Raw genomic sequence first — 17,647 nt, forward strand, 5'->3', positions numbered from 1 at the left:
CTCCCTCCCTTCACAAATATGATATTTTGTTTATTTTGTATAGAAATGTCAAAAAAGCATGAATGTACGTTTTATTTTGTCAGAAGGCACTTGTTTAAGGGACCCCCCCCCCCCCCCCCCCCACCACCAAGGCTTTGCCCTGGACCCACTAGGTCTCCAGACATCCAGCAGTTTACTGCATCCTTTCATTTAGAATTATCTAGATCAGCCAGTGACTAGTTTAAATGCGCTGATCACAATGGGCGCATAAAAGCAATTAATTGGGGGTGGGGGTTGCTCACGTCATTGCATTTAGCAAATACGGTACATTCCTACGAAACGTGGCTCCTGAACTTGACCTCTTCAACATCTCGCGCATTACCAAATTCGATAAACGATAACTCAATATTAATCCAATGAATAGTTGTAACAAACCAAACTCGATGTTAACAATTGGTGGGGACCTTAAATCTGCATGCTGAATTCTGACTAAATAATATGTGCATGCTTTTTTGGACAGCTCTATAAAAAATAGATCATGGGGGGGGGGGGGGGGGTAGATTCGCCATTGCTAGCTACGTATTTTTAAAAATTAGTCCTGTATGAACTTGGTTGCGGTAGTTCAGTGATATATCGCTTGGTTTGTGGGAGGGAGGTTGTGAGTTCGAGCCCCGCTCCTGCCATTGCCGCATCAAACCTAAGACATAAACATAAATAATGTAGGTAGTGATTGCTCCTTTGCCAAACACTCGGCATTTAAAAGTGAGAATCACGAGTCTTTCCGATATGACCTTAAAACAGATATCCTGTGTTGTGACAGGTGTTGGCACGTTAAAGAACCCTCATTGCTAGGGCCCTGTGCGCTACGCACGTCTACATCAGTAAACAATTCCCAAAGCAACGTTAACTAATGAAATCATTCGTAACAAATCAAAATAAACAATCCCTGGGATACAATACAAATGAAAAATTATACATATAAAGTAAAGAATATAAGCCTCAAACTGTCCATTCTGTGAGAGAAAGAACTGATCGAGGCCCTACAGCCTCAAACTGTCCATTCGGTGAGAGAAAGAACTGATCGAGGCCCTACAGCCTCAAACTGTCCATTCTTTCTCACAGAATGGACAGTTTGAGGCTTATATCCTACTTAAAACATTACATCTTTTGTTCTAAGAATGGACAGTCTCAGGTAAACCCACTGACAATGATAATTATGAATAAAGCTATTTTTGAATAGTCTGACAATATAACCAGTCTTGCGTAGAATTCAGTTTCTTTTGTTCACTTATTGTGTCAGGTAAGTAGTCTTCTACTACAGGTTTTATATTCACTCTTTCTATAGTACTGAGCCATATCAACATGTCTCCCTCTGATGGGGAGAGCATTTTTATTGCACAATCAAAAAGGATTTTAGTGAAAGTACTGTAGTAATTCTGGGCGACTCAACTTAGGTAGAGCTGTCTATACCAACCGGAAGTACAGTGTGAACTGTTAGTACTCCAGTTGATTGTGATTTCCTTACCAGAGCAGACGTGTTCCACGGACCAGTTTCCTAATACGCTGCTGCCCTTGGGATAAATTGACTCAAGCTATTGACTCGCTGTCTTCTACATCGAGGAACTTACCTTGCTGTATTCACAGACCAAGTGGTGAGTTTAGCTAGATAGCCACGATTTACTATATTGGCGTCGCCGGTAAATTCGAAAAACCACTTGTTTTGTGTGTTAGTTCAAAATTCCCGCGTCAATAGGTGACAATTGTTGTGTTCGCAGCACGTAAAATTTGCAGATAATTTATGTATATGTCATATTATCCTATGCATTTTAGTTACAGTAGTCTAGGAAAATTTCTTTGAAGTATTGCTATCATTTTTGTGCATATTTGGTGTGACAACATTGTTGTGTTCGCAGCACGTAAAATTTGCAGATAATATATGTACATGTCAACATATCAAATGAATATTGGTTACAAGACTATTGGATAATTCCTTTCAAGTACTGCAATCATTTTTGTGCATTTTTTGGATAAATTCTGATCACTTCCCTCTCGCAAGTGCAATTTACCGCCAACCTGTCAAAGTAATCAAAACATTCGATTACATCATTGACCAATTCCAACAGTGAAAATATATATTGCACATGTTGAGGGATAGAAATTAAGAATATTAATATCAGCAGGGTACTAAGAATATTTTGAATTATAAGTCAAATTATAAGTCAATTGTAATTTTTTTCTATTTGGTATAATATTTATTTTCAATTCTTGCTCTGTTAGTAAGGTACACTATATTTATGAGCACTATTGTTAAAGAGGAGGAGTAGGGGTATAGAATATAAAATTAACAATTACAATTGAACAATTGAATTTAAGAAAGAAAGTCAACCTGTACCTGGGGTAAATTTAGATCTATACACTTGACCCTGAACTTTAATCACAAGGTGGTATCCAGAAGAACAAAGGTAAACTTGTCTCAAGTCAGCCAACCATTGGACAACTTGTAGCAAACCCACCTAGTACCTGTGAGAAAGCATCATCTAGTAAATTAGTTGTATAGTCATATTTTGCTAAGTCAATCTATACAGGGTCACTATTAAAGTAAGAACATGCAAGGTCACATGTATAAGCCAGGTCAACCTATTCAAAATTAGTCAACATTCAGTGAAGTTATGTCAAATCAGTACACTCTACCTGACACAACTCAGTTTGGCATGCTCCAACCGGTATACCCTAATATACAATATCGATCAGTTGAACAGCAATACTTGCATATGCCACCTATGTATGCTAACCAATGGACACCATTTCGTTGGATGCCGTATCCGGCGCCTCAACCTAACATGTATCCACCTGGTCTGGTTCCATATCATGGTTACCCATTGCAACATAATCTGGGTAATCAAGTGCAACCAATTCCTGGTAATATGGTGCAGCAAAATCCAGCTAATAATGGGCTGTCACATATTGGTAACCCATTATCCCAGACTCTACAATCTGAGTCATTGAATCAACCAATTACTAGCAATATGGTGCAACAAAATCCAGCTAATAATGGGCCGTCACATAGTGGTAACCCATTATACGAGACTCGCCAACCTGAGCCATTGAATCAAATTGTCCAACAACTAATTTGCAATTATCAACAACAAACTCAGAAACTATCACAACTGCAACCACCACAACAGCAACTTCAGCAATTACCACAACCACCAAAACAGAAACCTAAGCAACAACCACAACAGGTATGTAACTGGCTATCAATCACTGGTAACCAGATACCACCTCAAGTACCACTAATTGGTGACTCAAAGTGTCCGGGGATGATGTCAAAACTGAAAACGATGTCCATGGATCAGGAGAACAATATTTCTGATATGGTCTCTGTGAAAGTCAGTGGACATGGTACACCCAACATCAGTGGCAGGAATACGCCACTCTTACAGACAGGGAGTGTTGAGGAGGCCCCTCCTCCTCAGAGGCCTCTCCAAGAAATTCTTCACCTGGATACAATTCCAAAACCTAATTGTGATGATGTTACTAACAGATTGGGAATTTCTGAAGTTAAAGCAGAAATTGAAAGAGTGGAAACAAAGTCTACAGTGAGTAATACAAGGAGTACTAATGGACTGGCCATTGATTCAGTACCTCCAACAGAATTGAATTAATATGACAGGCTGCAGGAATTCGTGAGTAGCAGCTTCATTCCACGTCAAGACCATGCATCTGAGATATTAGACACAACCAGCGATACTTGGAGTACATATGTACTCATTAGTGACCCGGAGGAGAAGCAACCCCTATCTGAATTTGATCAGGACGATGCACGCAGTGTTACAGACTTGACCTCTATAATGTCTGGAGATGCTGGGTACATAAAGACTGCTGAAAGTCGCCGTAGCCCGAGTGAGCTTTCACAATTTGGACAGGACCTAGAGGCAGAGGATGGTGCAGAAGCTGTCCCTCCCCCACTCCCTGGCAAAGTCGAGGTCAACGAAAAGCCAGAGAAACTATCAAATGACTAACATGTGTATTTTGAGGACTCTTCTCAACAAAGTGACTCTGATGGCATGTCTTCGCCTCCGTCTAAGCCTACCCCACGTTTACACTCAGCTTGGGCCAGGTCCACCAATCTATTGGCTGTGTCAGAACACAGCTCTAGTCAGAGACGAGGTAAACAAACATTTAGATATCTGTTCCAACCCGTAAAAGAAAGAGACAGACTTTCTCACTCTCTGGCCAGTATACCATCTCCTCATCCAGCGTGTTTCTCTCTGGGCTCTAAGCTTGACCAAAACAAAAGTATTCAGTTACCAAATAGACAGATCTTGCATATATTTGCACAATCAGACTCTTTTCCTCCTACACTAATTCACCGGGATTATACAGCTTTTGTCCTGGCATCTGAACCAGATAATACAGGTTTTCTGGCATTTGAAAACCCAATGTGTAATGGTCCGAGACCTAAAGAGCGAGGAAGCTGTCCAGTTAGAAATAATGGTAATGAAGAGAGCCATCTATAGACGAAGAATTCCAGTTCTACCATTGTGTATGGTGCTACATACAGTCCCTTAGATTCTAGCTTTGGAGGAGCCCTTCAGTCTAGAGACTTCCAGTCATTAAACTCATTAATCAAGACCTTTAATGATTTTAAATTCTCAGAACAGCAGGGCACCACCTTCAATATAGAGCAGGCTAGATTGATGTTGAACTGTGTAAACCCTTATTATTTCTATAGCAAAGAAGTGGTAAAGGTCTGTGTTAATGGAGGAGCACACAACCAAGACATCAGTGGTGGCCCTGATTACGAGAAAATACAGCTGAAGTATATCAGAGATCTACAGAAGAGCAGGGTATACGTCATCAGTGCCTGCGGATTAGATAATATTCCAACTGAACCAGTCATCCTGTTAGCAATTGACACAGTGGAAAGTTATCTGGATTTACACTCTGACCCGTATGGAATAGCGGTGAACAATGGGACTCTTGAGTCGGATATTTATGGCAGTTTAGACAACAAAGAACTGAAGTGTCCCATGAAGTCCTTGTTCCCGGAACCATTTCCACCCGCTAAGTACAAACTCCCAACGAGGGGAATGTTGTCCAGATATGACAGCAACACCAATTGGAGTGCTACGTGTCTTGAAGATGACAAGTATGTTGTCTTCAAGTCACATCATTTTAATGTTGGTGAAGAGAAAGAAAACCCAATGCATCATCAGCCATACATTTGCTATAATGACCTACTGAATTTACCTGGAATCAGTGGCAAATTGTTAAGCAATACCAATTGGTGCGATTCGTTTCTTAGAGATGACAAATTTGTTGTCTTCAATTCACATCATTTTAATGTCAGTGAAAAGAGAGAGAAACCAATGCATTATCAGCCATACAGTTGCTACAGTGGCTTACTGAGTCTATTTGGAATCAGTGGCGATTTGTTGAGCAACACCAAATGGAATGATCAGTTCCTTGGAAATGACAAGTCTGTTGTCTCCAAATCACTAACATTGTAATGTCAGTGGAAAGAAAGAGATACCAAGTCGTTATCAGTTATACAATTGCTACAATTACGTACTGAATCTATTTGGAATCAGTGACAATCTCTTGAGCAAATTCAGCTTTGCAAGAATACTTGAGTAATTCTCTTCCTATCTTATCAGTGGAGTATTTAAAGCTACTGAATCGTCTACGAAACAGAGACCTGTGTTTTTTCCATGACGTCCATCTCGACGGGCTGGAAAACAGAGTCCAATGGAGACCAAGAGTCACCTCCTGACATAGTCAAGATCACCATGACAACATCAGATATTGACTATGTGACCACTCCATCTGTTTGGTCCGGGTTGTTATGACGGAAAGGACAAACTCCAGGGAAAGGATTGTGTGTTGGTCCCCGAGGCGTTCCAGGACACCTCCGTCAACCAGCAGCTCTCTGAATCCAACCTGACTAAAGAGACTCAGCTATTAAGCAAGTGCCATACTTTTACAGCAATAATACTGTTTTCTTGTATCGACTGTTGTTTCATACTTTACTAAAGAACATTTAATAGTAGAAATTATGTACTAGTATTATCATTTGTAATGTTAAAATTAATGTATATGTTGGTTTGTTTACTATTTGTTTTTGAAATGTAAATGTAAACATGTAATTGTGAGCACAAGGAAAATGTTCAGTATTATAGCAAAAATAATCTCATAAATTGTAAGTTGTAAATCGCATCATATTTATCTTAAACTTTATTAGCTATCACACATAAATGTATTGCGAATTATATTTTAAATTGATATTGTATTGTATTTTTGCTGTGCAAGAACAGTTAGTTAGTATATTGATGCAGTGTCGTAAATGTAGATTAAAATTTCTGTGTGTTTTTGCATGTGTAATTGCACTGCATTGTGTTTTAATTGGAGAATCACTGTTAATATTTTGTGTGATTCAAATATGCTGACTTTCAATTGAAATCCCTTGTAAAATACATAGACTCAACTATAATAGTGATGCATTGAAGTATTTTGCATTTATGCATAAATGCACAATAATGATAGGTAAACTACATGTAAGGATCAGATTTTTATAATTTATTATGGAAATGGAATTGCAGCTATGATATAAATTGTGAAATTGTGCATTTAACTTAGTATTTTGCAACGAGTTGTCGTATGTAATTACTGTACAGTGTACATTTATTGTCATTCATTTATTGTATAATTCATTATAGAAAATACAAATACTGTACAGTTTTACCATTATTGTTTCAGTCATTATTGTATAATTCATTGTATGAAATAAGTAATTATGCTAATTTGATATAATTATGCATGATGTACATGTGATGTCTAAGCAAGTAAACCATGTTAGAGAAGTCAGATCCATGATGTACATATTGTGAATTTTAACTGAGTGAACTGTGGTAGACATGTTAGCGCTGAATGTGAGTGATGAGGGTAGATTGATATGAAATGGAAAGGTTTATTTGACCATGATAATCTTTTGTTGTATTCAGGCACACATCATGTGATTGAAGTGTACATGTAGAAAACGCACAAGGTTGTAAAGCACTAAAATTAATCAGATTTTATTGTTATCAATTATTTGTGGTCTATTCAGGCACTCATCATGTGAATGAAGTGTAAATAACGGACTCTGAACTAAATTTTTTTTGTCCAAACTATTTTTTTCTAATATAAGATCAATCTTTAGTGCGATTTGAAAAGAAATGGTGGCTTTGATATCAAAATCAATGAATATGAGTTAATTTATTTGAAAAGTTGTTGATAATCACATTGGTAACGAGATTTAAAGGATATGGTTTAAAATATCCATTCACAAAAACGACCAACGAAAGGTGGTATGGAAACATCAACATACTATCGATTATATTTGTTGCAACTTTTCTCCATTTTGCAGTTTGTTTTTAAGGGAATTATAAATGCGCCTGAAATGGGTATCTATGCCATTACGTATTTGGATCCGATCATTATTAACACATAATATGAATAAACATGAGGAAATTGAATTAGTTTACAATGCAACAAGCAATATTACGAAACGAAACTTTGCATGAGTATTTCTCGCAAATGATTGCAATGTACAAAAATATTTTCATTTTAAAGCCAATGCAGGAATTCCATGACTATCCGTAGAGCAAATACCATCATTGTGTGAATCTAGCATTGGTCAAATCTCGAGAGATCCAATGCCAACTCTCAAAGGTCAATGCAAGAATTAAACCACTCAAGAGCCAATGCAGGCATTGGGCCACTCTGTCAAGAGCCAATGCAGGCATTGGACCACTCTCCCAAGAGCCAATGCAGGCATTGGGCCACTCTGTCAATAGCCAATCCAGGTATTGGATCACTCACTCAAGAGAACTTTGCATGAGTATTTCTCGCAAATGATTGCAATGTACAAAAATATTTTCATTTTAAAGCCAATGCAGGAATTCCATGACTATCCGTAGAGCAAATACCATCATTGTGTGAATCTAGCATTGGTCAAATCTCGAGAGATTCAATGCCAACTCTCAAAGGTCAATGCAAGAATTAAACCACTCAAGAGCCAATGCAGGCATTGGGCCACTCTCAAGAGCCAATGCAGGCATTGGACCACTCTCCCAAGAGCCAATGCAGGCATTGGGCCACTCTGTCAATAGCCAATGCAGGTATTGGATCACTCACTCAAGAGCCAATGCAGGCATTGGGCCACTCTGTCAATAGCCAATGCAGGCATTGGATCACTCACTCAAGAGCCAATGCAGGCATTGGGCCACTCTGTCAAGAGCCAATGCAGGCATTGGATCACTCACTCAAGAGGCAATGCAGGCATTGGGCTACTGAGGGCAATGCATGCATTGGATCCTTCTTCCAAGAGTCAATGCAGGCATTGGGCCACTCTGTCAAGAGCCAATGCAGGCATTGGATCACTCACTCAAGAGCCAATGCAGGCATTGGGCCGCTCTGTCAAGAGCCAATGCAGGCATTGGATCACTCACTCAAGAGCCAATGCAGGCATTGGGCCACTTTGTCAAGAGGCAATACATGCATTGAATCCTTCTTTCAAGAGTCAATGCAGGCATTGGGCCACTCTGTCAAGAGCCAATGCAGGCATTGGATCACTCTCTCAATAGTCAATGCAGGCATTGGACCACTCTGTCAAGGGTCAATGCAGGCATGGGACCACTCTGTCTAGAGCCAATGCAGGCATTGGACCACTCTGTCAAGAGCCAATGCAGGTATTGGACCACTCTGTCAAGTGCCAAAGTAGGCATTGGACCACTCTCTCAAAAGTCAATGCAGGCATTGGACCACTCTGTCAAGAGCCAATGCAGGCATTGGACCACTCTGTCAAGAGCCAATGCAGGCATTGGACTACTCTGTTAGAAATGAATCAGAACACTGTATGATCCAGATATGTACCGAGGAATGCAAAGTGGCTATCTCAGGAACCATATGTAATTATGCAGAGCCATTGCATGTCTTGACTAATCTTTTTATGTATATAGAGATGATGCAGGCTGTAGATGACCGTTTCCCGGAGTCAATTGAAACAAAGTTTGTAGTGCCAATGCAGGGCTTGAATTACACCAATGCAGGCATGAGACGACTTTTTTTTCAGATTCAATGCATGCAGTCTTTGAAAGTCTTTCTATGTACAGTCAATTCAAGCCTTGTATGGCCTTTTGTCTAGAGTCAATGCATTCAATTTACTTTACCATTTCATAAATTTCCTTGTTTTATCATCAATGAGATGACGTAACTTTATTGGCTCATGAAAAAGAATACAAAAAAGACTGGTACATATTTCAATTACTTCTGTTCAGTTGGAACTCAATATTTTATTTAATCTAATAGAGAAGTCTGTTGCAGGACCTGATCACGTCATTTCTGCCATCAACTCCAACAACATTACAGCCCTTCTTCAGTCCTGCTTGTAGGGCTTCTCCTGCAAAATAGTGATGTCGATCAATTGCCTAGCAATATCTAGAACTTAGCATTCCAATATGTAATTAAGTAAAGCAGAAAATTTCAGGGTGAATTGGGAATCCATCCCAGGACTCTTTACATTCAACGAAGAAATCCGGCCCGGCACTTGGGTATAACTATGTTTATCGTATCTTGATGTACATATGGGACGTAATCACGAAAATATCGTTATGGGAATACTTTTAAATTTAATTTATATAGGTTTGATTTATAAAGAGAGGTTTATTTTAATTAGTACTTACAATAATTGCTTTCTAGGGATCACAGTTTATGTGCTTCGTCCGTAATTCGTCCTTGTTAGGGATACCCACTCGTTGTAATGGAGGGGGGGGATTCATAATCTCATTCTGACATTATTTCTGATGGCATAGAAATTGTTTTCCTCTTTCTGAATAACCCACATCTTTCTTGATTCTTTTCTCCAAAATAACTGTCGCGAACACCGTAACGTGCATACCGCATATTACGTCATTTTATTTTAAAGTGATATAAAAATCCGCGAAAGACACTCTGATGGGTTAACCGTTATGTGACGTTATTATGCGCAATGAAAAGGGTGCATATTATACGATTTTAATTGTTACTGACGATTAATATTTAAAAAATATATGCAAAGTTAGGGAGCTGCAGTTATTGGTACAGCCCTATAAGACGGAGTTTTCGGCCAGAGACTATTGGATGTCTTAATGGGTAAGGAAAACCCCGAGTTATACATTGTTCTTGTATCATTTGTTATACTTTTTTATTATAAAAAAAATTCTCACTCATGTTATACACACATTTTTTAAAAAGCCAACTTTTTATCATTTAATCTACAGTGGGGTACAGTGTGAGTTGTTGTAGATTTATTTTATAGCAGATAATCTGGCTTATAGTGTTACAATATTAGACCAGATGTAGTAGAATCATGTAAAATATGTTGAAATGGATGTGATACAATGTGTATTGTATAAACAGATGAAATGGAGCCATACTCAGATATCGAGATTGATGAAGAAACCGTTGAGATAGAACCCTATCCAAAGGATGAAGTAGAATATTTAGATTCTGATGGTAAAACAAAATTTTAGTTTTAATGAAATCTGATGTCATTCGGCGATCTATTTACATGTAAACATCTTTAATGAAAAATTGTTATAAGGAGTATTAATGAATTATATTAAAATACAATGTGTTTTAATCCTTCCTGTTTTAGACCAGTCACTAGAACAGCTAGCTCTCATTGCAGTGTCAAAATCATTTATTTAAAATCAATTAAATTTCATCTTAATTTTAAGGCATCAGGTTGACAAGCCATCACTCAACTGCACTCTGGAGAACAATATGTCCCAAATATTGCACATTTAAACTTTCAAGGTACATGTCCAACTCCTTTTCATTGTCTTAACTTTAACATCTCAGTCTCTATCTATATCTAATTTTGAAATATCTGCTATTCATAAAATGAAATCTTGTAGTGAAAACTGTATGGAAGTTAGGAGAAATGAACCAAAGAATCAGAAAGATCATACTCAGTGGCTACTAGACTATTTCTTTGAACATGCAACACAGGACACAGTTTACCATCTCATTTGTGGAAAGGAAGGCTGCATGAATTGTTGGATGTACTGTTACAGTATCATCACATTCATTTAACACCTCGCCATGTAATGAACATAAGTATGTTTTCAATAATTATTTGATGAAAATTATACTCACAATTATGATATGACCTTAAAGCTTTACATAAAATCTCTAACACAAGATTTACATCGAGGTCAATCTAAAACCTGTGTCAATAAGTTTGTACAATACAAACGTTCCAAAGTTACTAGCATGACTTTTGTTAATCAAAATACGTCACTTTGATTTCAGGTATACACTGGTGGGTACATCAACCCTAAAAGGAGGAAGACGAGTTGCTGATCAAGTGGAATAAATAAACATCAACTTCCCTACATATTGCAGTCTTCAGCTTGTGTATTATATTTCGGAATGAATCTTCCATTTTGGAATTTAGGGGGATGGGAGGGTTTTGGTTGATTTACTTTTGAGATGATCATCATTACTGCATCTTACCAACTCTGATGTCCAATAAGACATAGATCGATTTTGAAGTGGCCCAATTCAGGCATTGACTGATTATAAAGTCAACCAATAAAGACATTGGCCGACTATGGAGTTGCCAATGCAGGCATTGACCGACTATGGAGTTGCCAATGCAGGCATTGACCGACTCTGATGCCGTCCAATGCAAAAATAAGACTTATTTTGATGTGGCCCAATGCAGGCATCGGCCTACTAGAAAGTCCCTCAATGCAGGCATTGGCCGACTATGGAGTCGCTCAATGCAGGCATTGACCGACCATGGAGTCCCTCGATGCAGGCATTGACCGACTATGGAGTCGCCCTATGCAGGCATTGGCCGACTATGGAGTCGCCCTATGCAGGCATTGGCTGACTATGGAGTCGCTCAATGCAAGCATTGGCCAACTATGGAGTCGTCCTATGCAGGCATTGACCGACTATGGAGTCGCCCTATGTAGGCATTGGCCGACTATGTAGTCAACCAATGCAGACATTGGTCGACAATGGAGTCGTCCTATGCAGGCATTGGACGACTATGGAGTCGCCCTATGCAGGCATTGGCCGACTATGGAGTTGCTCAATGAAGGCATTGTCCGACTATAAAATGAAACAATACAGGCATTGGTAGATTATGAAGACAACCAAGAAAAACATAGAACAATGCCCGTTTTGAGAGAACGTTGGGTATACTAGCTTCTGCATTCAGACATTAACACAAAAAATGTGGACATTGGCGAACTGCCAAAAAAATGTTGTCTAAATTAGCTACATCAACGTACACATGTAATTTTTGTTTAAGATTTCGTCAATGCAGATTTAAATATTGTAAAGGTGAAAATATTTTTGTAAAAAATCCACCGCTTTGTATTTAAAAGTTGATCATTTTATGAAATCGTCTATATTTTGCTCATATTTACATTGCTGAAAACTTTTATTACAAATTTGCACAGTGCACCAGTTTTTTGCTATTGTATCAATATGATATTTACAATACAAGCCTTAAAATGCGTCATTGAAATAAAAAAAAAATAGATTGGACAAATTAAAAAATAGTTCACACTGCGTTATATGTAGAAAATGCACAATGTTGTAAAATAATGAATGTAATAAGATTTTTATTGTTTCAATTATGTTGTTCATGAGTGTCAGTGATGTTGGGGTTATTTAAAGTTTCAACAATTTAGTCAATCTTTTAAGAGAACTTTCCTAGAAATTCTTGCAATGTAATTACATATGGATATACTCAAAATACATATCAATTGTTTATCATAGATGTTGTGATTTAACAATCTATCTGAAATCCATCTTTAGAATGCAATACATGTATTAGATAAACAATATAATTATCAAACACAGATGTATGTAAATGTATTTTTATATTCCTTATAGGAATTATGAGATTGATAATTGTTCATTATCTCCAGTTTATTTATGAAATTGCATGAGTTTGAAACTAGGCTATAATTGTAATTTATTTAAGAATTACTGTACCTCACATAGGTGCACATCATTAGTAATTATATTTCGATGGAGTGTTTGGGGGACTACTATTTTGTTTTTTATATTGTATATTTTGAGACAGCTAGATCTGCCACAGCTGATCACTCTGAACAATGACAAAGTATTGTACAAAGAGTTCTGTTATCCTCGTGCCATTTCATTGAGCTGAGATGTATATTTTTATAGGAAGATGTTAGCATGGCGTCTTCACATGGTTTGAGATACTATAGTGGTACCTTCAACCATACATTCTTTTATGTTCTTATCGGTGGATCGAAGATATTTATTTGGTACCTTCATCCAGATTGATAATTTTGATTTTATTTAATGAGGTTATATCTTCACAATGGGAGAGGGAGGAGTGTAGTAATTCTGGGCGACTCAACTTAGGTTGAGCTGTCTATACCAACCGGAAGTACAGTGTGAACTGTTAGTACCCCAGTTGATTGTGATTTCCCTACCAGAGCAGACGTGTTCCACGGACCAGTTTCCTAATACGCCGCTGCCTTTGGGATAAATCGACTCAAGCTATTGACTCGCTGTCTTCTACATCGAGGAACTTGCCTTGCTGTATTCACAGACGAAGTGGTGAGTTTAGCTAGATAGCCACGATTTACTATAGCCCAGTAGCTAAGTACTTCGTTACTAGCTTGAAAATACGGATGTATATTTAATTGCTGTTATAAAATTTAGAAATTCATTTCAAAATTAAGGATTGTCTCCCTCATGCATAGCTCTTATCCTTGGACGAATTTGGCTCCACGTTTTTGGCACGCTGGTTTTGGCTATATTTAGCTCTAAAACTTCATTTCAAACATTTCGGTTGAGCATCACTGAAGAGACATTATTTGTCGAAATGCGCATCTGGTGCATCAAAATTGGAACCGTATAAGTTTTACATTATGACCCCTGGGTCGAGGCCTCTGCTGGTGGACTGTTAGTCCCCGAGGGTCTCTACAGCCCAGTAGCTAAGTACTTCGTTACTAGCTTAAAAATACGGATGTATATTTAATTGCTGTTATAAAATTTAGAAATTCATTTCAAAATTAAGGATTATCTCCCTCATGCATAGCTCTTATCCTTGGACGAATTTGGCTCCACTTTTTTGGCACGCTGGTTTTGGCTATATTTAGCTCTAAAACTTCATAGTTATTTCGGATTTCAAACATTTCGGTTGAGCATCACTGAAGAGACATTATTTGTCGAAATGCGCATCGGGTGCATCAAAATTGGTACCGTATAAGTTTTACATCTGAATGAGTATTATATATTGATCACTGTTCGTTATCATCACCTTACATTCTGGATATGGAAGGTGAGAAAGTTATGGAGCCAAATTTTGATCTGAAAAGCATTGTGTTTTCGAATATTTGGATGAGCAAATAATTAACGCCAGCCAAAAGAACCCAATACGCCTATCTCGTGAAATGAAATTATTCATGAAAGCGAAAATAATAATTCAGAATTAGGATATGCAAATAAAGAAAACATAAAAAAGCGTTGTGAAGAAGTTTCGGAATCTGCCTTTGAATCCAGCGAAATTCAAATACAGCATGGAAATATGTCTTTCTTTAAATTTTGATGCGATATAGTAATGACCAATGGAATTTAAAAATTGTGAATCTTACAATTCTACTAAAGGGAAATATCGTTTTTAAGTGTTTCAGTGAGTTTTCCGATATCTGTGTTGATTCTTACTTGTAGAGAACTTAAAATTATTTGTATCTCTTTGACAAACGTATTGTCTTTCTCTTATTTTCAGCTTATCTGTAGACGTCTAATAAGTTATTGGGTTTACCTGGCACTGTCCAATAAGTTGACAATTACTGTCCATTATTTTTAAGAACGGACAGTATATGTCCATTCTTAAAAATAATGGACAGCAATTGTCAACTTACTGGATACCTACAGGCAACCTTTTCACTACAAGTGGACTTTCTTCTATATAAAAGCCGAAAAAGACAAAGGATTGGGTAACAAAAATGTTTAAATGGAAAATATAGAATACAAATGAAAAATTATACAATACAAATGGAAATTATACAATACAAATGAAAATTTATGCAATACAAATGGAAAATATAGAATACAAATGGAAAATTATACAATACAAATGAAAATTTATGCAATACAAATGGAAAATATAGAATACAAATGGAAAATTATACAATACAAATGAAAAATATCAAATATTACAACATCTGACATGCCATAGTCAACACTACCTTATTTGGGTATATGCAAAAAATCTGACAACCGGCAGTTCAACTTCAGTACACATTAAACATGGCGCACAATATAAATCGAGAAGTTGGAATATATATCGAAATTTTAAAAAGCGGTAGATTAGAATCTCACAAATCCTAAGTTGCAAGTTGTAATTTATATGCTGACTAAGAAACATTGAAAACTAGAACATGTTCAGTGAATCACACCCGCATTAATCTCGGCTGAGATTCGGCTTGGCTGAATATTTGGACTGACGCCTTCACCGAATCGCGGAACAGTCCTTCATAATTCATGTCTGGAAATTTACTTTCAGCTTCAGCTAGTTCTAGCAATTAATGTGCACTTAGGTGACACTGCTGTTCGCTTCAATTAAGTGATTTGACTGTTAAACTAACTCTCTATCACTATTAATGCTGTATTACTTACCGTCTAAATATGTAAATACCATAAAATAAACCATCACTAATTTTCCCGTTGAAATGAAGACTTCTATGGTGCAATATTGTATCTCCCAAAATTGAAGAGTTCCTATAGTTTTTTTTTGAATTAGCGAAATGCAAGTAGGTATGTAGAGATACGATGTATCAGTAACTAGATAAAGCAGACTATAGGAACTCTTCAATTCCAGGAGATAACATATTGTGCCATGGAAATCTTCATTTGAACGGAAAATGTAGTGCCTGTTTTCAATTTGGGATTTTTATACCTAAATGGTAAGTAATACAGCATTAATAGTGATAGAGAGTTAGTTTAACAGTCAAATCACTTATTTGAAGCGAACAGCAGTGTCACCTACATGTAAGTGCATTTTAATTGCTAGAAGTGGCTGAAGCTGATAGTAAAGAAGGTGTTGCACGTCTCATGTTAATTTCCCTAAAGGTGTTGCATGAAAGATCGAAAAAATTAAGTTATTCAAATATATGATAAAACCAGTTGGAACGTATGTCTTGATTCAATAATTTTTGAAAATAAGTTTAAAAGACGTGTATTGACAAAATTAGTCAAAAATATTTCGAGTTTAAATCAAGCAATAAGCGATTGATATGATTTTTAGCGTTAAAATGGAGGACTATCCCCGAATTTCAGAAAAACTGCCTCCCTGAAACAAAATAAATTTAGCATGAACATGTTCTTTGAGTTTTCCAGTAAAAAACTCGCTTTGAAATTTTGTTTCAAAAGGGGATTTTTTTGGTAAATTAAAAAAAATCAAAACGACTTCACCAGTATTATTTTCAATTTCACCTGTGCGTCAATTTTCCTTAGTAAGGTATGGTCTACTGCGTGGTTCAGTGGGTAAGGTCGTCGACTCATACATGTAAAGATGTTTTCTATTTTTAGGTCACCTGAATCATTCAGGTGACCTATTTCTATCTGTTTTTGTCCGTCGTCGTGCGTTAACATTTGAACATTTTCAGCTTCTTCTCTGAAACCCCTGAACCAATTTCAACCAATTTTAGCGTATAGCATCTGTGGGTGGAGGGGAACAAAAATTGTGAAATTCGTGGTCCCTGCCCCCCTGGGGCCTGAGGGGTGGGGCAAAAACCATCAAAATGAGTGTAATTTTAAAAATTCTTCTTCTTTACTCCTGGACATCAAGAAGCCAAACTGTGGGCATAATTATAATTAGCGTTGAGCCCTCTACCAAAATTGTGAAATTCATGGCCCCTGGGGCAGGGGTTCTTGTGTTAGGGTGGGGCTCTATTGGTCATATAGTGAAAATGTAGAAATTCTTCTTTTCTGTCTCTGGGTATTAAGTAGACAAACTAATAGCATGGTAATGATGAGCAAGGATGCTTCTTTAAAAATTGTGAAATTCATGGCCCCTGGATCAGGGGTTCTGGTGTGTCAGGGTGGGGTTTTATTGGTCATATAGTGAAAATGTAGAAATTCTTTGAAAATCTTCTTCTCTGTCTCTGGGTATTAAGTAGACAAACTAATAGCATGGTAATGATGAGCAAGGATGCCTCTTTAAAAATTGTAAAATTCATGGCCCCTGGATCAGGGGTTCTGGTGCTAGGGTGGGGCTCTATAAGTCATATAGTGAAAATGCATTATTTCTTTGAAAATCTTCTTCTCTGTCCTTGGGTATTAAGTAGACAAACCAATAGTATGGTTATGATGAGCAAGGATGCTTCTTTCAAAATTGTGAAATTCATGGCCCCTGGGTCAGGGGTTCTGGTATTAGGGTGGGGCCCTATTGATCATATAGTGAAAATGCATTTTATTTCTTTGAAAATCTTCTCCTCTGCTGCTGGGTATTAAGTAGACAAACTAATAGTATGATACTGATGATCAAGGATGCTTCTTTCAAAACTGAAATTTATGGCCCCTGGGTCAGGGGTTCTGGTGCAAAGGCGGGGCTGATTGATTATATAGTGAAAATGCAATA

General features: G+C 37.4%; 2 long non-coding RNA genes across 2 annotated transcripts in view; both read left to right on the top strand.

Moving 5' to 3' along the window:
- Positions 1 to 1,544: 1,544 nt before the first annotated feature.
- The window catches only part of LOC130046888 (uncharacterized), a 146,618-nt gene continuing 130,515 nt past the window's right edge, over positions 1,545 to 17,647 (top strand). The window contains exon 1 of the long non-coding RNA XR_008795938.1: positions 1,545 to 1,631. This is a non-coding gene — a long non-coding RNA (uncharacterized LOC130046888). The remainder of the gene's footprint in view (positions 1,632 to 17,647) is intronic.
- On the top strand, positions 9,789 to 11,641 carry LOC125654987 (uncharacterized). The gene is made up of 4 exons (XR_007362538.2): positions 9,789 to 10,515; positions 10,740 to 10,818; positions 10,920 to 11,108; positions 11,317 to 11,641. It is a non-coding gene; the product is annotated as an uncharacterized LOC125654987 (long non-coding RNA).

This window comes from Ostrea edulis, chromosome 6 (assembly GCF_947568905.1).
Source record: "Ostrea edulis chromosome 6, xbOstEdul1.1, whole genome shotgun sequence".
Classification (NCBI taxonomy): domain Eukaryota; kingdom Metazoa; phylum Mollusca; class Bivalvia; order Ostreida; family Ostreidae; genus Ostrea; species Ostrea edulis.